Source organism: Pteropus vampyrus, unplaced genomic scaffold (assembly GCF_000151845.1).
Source record: "Pteropus vampyrus isolate Shadow unplaced genomic scaffold, Pvam_2.0 Scaffold9, whole genome shotgun sequence".
NCBI lineage: Eukaryota > Metazoa > Chordata > Mammalia > Chiroptera > Pteropodidae > Pteropus > Pteropus vampyrus.
In genome coordinates this window covers 10,461,284-10,464,448 of record NW_011888790.1, presented here as the reverse complement: position 1 = coordinate 10,464,448, position 3,165 = coordinate 10,461,284, and positions in this window count along the sequence as shown.

The window sequence follows — 3,165 nt, the reverse complement described above, 5'->3', positions numbered from 1 at the left end:
TTCTCTTTACTTGGCTACACAGGCAAAATCTGGTAGTATCACACAAAGGCTATGGCATAGCTAGAGAACTGGGAAAACTGACTTGAAAGGAAAATAAGAGAAGGCGAAGGCAGAGAAAGAACGATGGAACAGAAACGCAGTGAGAAGTGGCAGCTGCAATTGCCATAAGCCTTTCTCATAGCGTCTGTGACTCGATGTCCAGCCTACCTGCTTGCTAGACTCAAGTTATTCTGTATGTAACGATATCAGAGCTACAAAAGAAAAATGGTGACTGGAGAGAACCTCGGTCTACCCTTTTATGAGTCCTACATTTCCTTATCAGTGCTTTGGTCATAGAAGGGAATCTAATCCTCCCAGATTCTCAGCTTAGACAAGTAGAATATGTGCTCTTCCCATGTACCACCACTATCTCCCAATGTAACACATAAGAATTATTTGCTTAATAGGTTACGGTTTTCAAAGCAATAAAACTTCACAGTTAAGGTTCTGGAATTAGATAGCCCGAGATCAAATATTACCTCTTACTCATTGTGTGACACAGGGCAAGTTAGTTCATTTCTTTGGCACATATTTATTGAGCCATAATGTGCAAGGCACTAGAAATATAGTAATAAATGAAAGTACCAACCTATTTCATAGAGTTTAATATTCTAGGCGGGGGGATAGACAATAAACAACTAAGTCAATATCTGTATTAAACCATGATAGATGCTAAAGAGAAAAAAATATAAGCAGAGAAGGGAGATAGGAATATTGAGGGTATGGGGCTGTAATTTTGGATAAGGTGACCAGGGAAGACATACTAAACAGGTGGTTTTTGAGAAAAGCATGTGAAGGAAGGAGCCATGGACATAATTGAAGGACGAGCATTCAGGAAGAGAAAGTGGCCAGTGCGATGGCCCTAAAGTAGAGAGAAAGGGAGGGTGCAAGGAGGCCAGTGAAACTGACTGGAGGAAGCAAGAGAAAGACTGGATTAGGACAGAGATAAACCCAGTCATAAAGACTGCTGAATACAGGGTGGATTTGGGCTTTCACTCTGGGTAAGACAGGGAGCCACTAGCAGGTTCTGAGCAGAGAAGTGACAAGTCTGATTCAAGTTTCAACAGGATCATTCTGCCTGTTGTGTCTTAGAATAGATTGAACAGAGAAAAGGGTGGAAATAGTAGAGAATCTATGGCAATAATCCAGGCAAGAGAGATGAAGGCTTGTTCCCATCAACATCTTTATGTGTCTTTTTCCTCATCTACAAAATGAGGATAGTAATGCTCACTGTTTTGGGTCGTCAGTGAGATGTTGCATGAATAAATGTAAAGCCCTTAGAACATGGCCTGGCATGTAGGAAACACTAAAATACTAGTTATTATATGGTCTTCAAATTTCTCAATTGGCTTCATTTTATGGATATAGAAACTGAAACTTAGAAAACTTAAATGACTTGTGTAAAGTTACAGTATCTTGAAAGTGTTACTTGAGCATGAGACTCAAGCCTGTGTGTTTTACAGTGTGACATTTTACAAATGGTCATTTGCTGCTACTTTCAGGGGAGTAACTCACTGAAACTCATTCTAGTCACTAATATTTGCTCTGACTGTTCATCAGCTTAACTAGGCACCCAACAAGGTCCTTAGCAAACCCTAGTTTTGATGGATGGAAGGAGATAGGGAGAGGTTTAGAGCACAAGGTCACTCCTAGTTAGAACAGGCCCACTCTGAGAGTTTAGTGAAGATAAACATGAGAGACTTTAGAAAGAAGGTAATAGAAAGAAATGTAGAAAGAAGATGAAACATATGGGCATGTAGGAAAAACAAGGAAAAGTACAGATAGAGAAGATTAAATCCTAGAGGAAAATATTACCTTCTTCAAAATTCTGTTAAGGGCTGTCCCTGTATTCCTACTTATACCCTATAATTTTCTTGAATAACTTTGCTTTTGACCTGCTCCAAGTTTTCTACATCTCTCTTTAGCATCAATAAAATGCAGACCACCAATAATATTGAGAAACCATTATGAGGGCAGATGAAACATAGAAGGAAGTATACCTAAAATTAAAGCCAGTTGAAGAGCATGATCACTGTAATCAGGAGCCAGTTAAGAATGAGAGTAATTTTTCCTTGGAATGAGTTATTCATGTTAATTTTTTTTTTTTTTACCAGAAACAGGAAACATGTTTTTCCTTATAAATCTCTCTTTCTTCAAAAGAAAGATGACTCTGATTAGACTTTTGTTTGTTTTATTCTGAAAAAAACAAAAACCAAAAAACTAGACTAACAAAATATTCCTAATATAAATGAGCCATTCTTATGTTGTGAAATAGCACAACACAACTTTATTGTTTCTGCCAGCACCTACAGTATAGTGCCTTGGCCCACGAGTGTTCACCTCCTCATTAGAAAGCTTAGTGAGTGCTTATATTCATTAACAAAGGTAATCTTGGCTTAATTAATATCCAAATTTATATGTCTTCTCTTGCAGAGATAACTCCTTGGAAATTAATAAGTTTCTTCTAATTTATGCAGATAACCATAATTAGATTTATTGTTAATTTTATGTGCATTAAGTTTCAATTTAGAAAATGAGGAGAGCTTGGCTAAAGCCAGAGCATACCCATACCCAAGCCAGACAAAGAAATCCTCATTTCTAACAAAAATGTGGGGGGACAGGGGATTGCACATGGGGACAAGACCTTTTATTAATTTGATAGAATATGAAGCTAACAAGGCCATCTTCAAGTTATTTCATATCTTCTCCAGTTAAATTGAATCTGAAAGGTGGAGTCAGACACCTGAGGGTTGTAAAAATGTCAGCGGACAAGCCAAATAGCAAAGCCAGTATTAGTAGGGGCAAGTTCATTTTCATTGAACTGAGAAAATTAAAATAGAAATCCTCCCTCCACGCACACACACACACACACACACACACACGGAAACTTGACACCTAAGCTGTGCAAAAATCGTAGTAACTGACATTTAGTCATTTTGCCTTCATCATTAATGGATTGTTTGATAATATCTTCCAAATCTTTACCAATAAAGACTCAGTCATGTTATTTAAAAACGATTTTCTTTGGTAAATGTAATTAGGGGATTTGAGCAGGAAGCCCCAAACAACCAGCCCAATTTTAATTTTGGTAACACAGGCAATGGCTCCCCAAAGACCTTTCCTCTT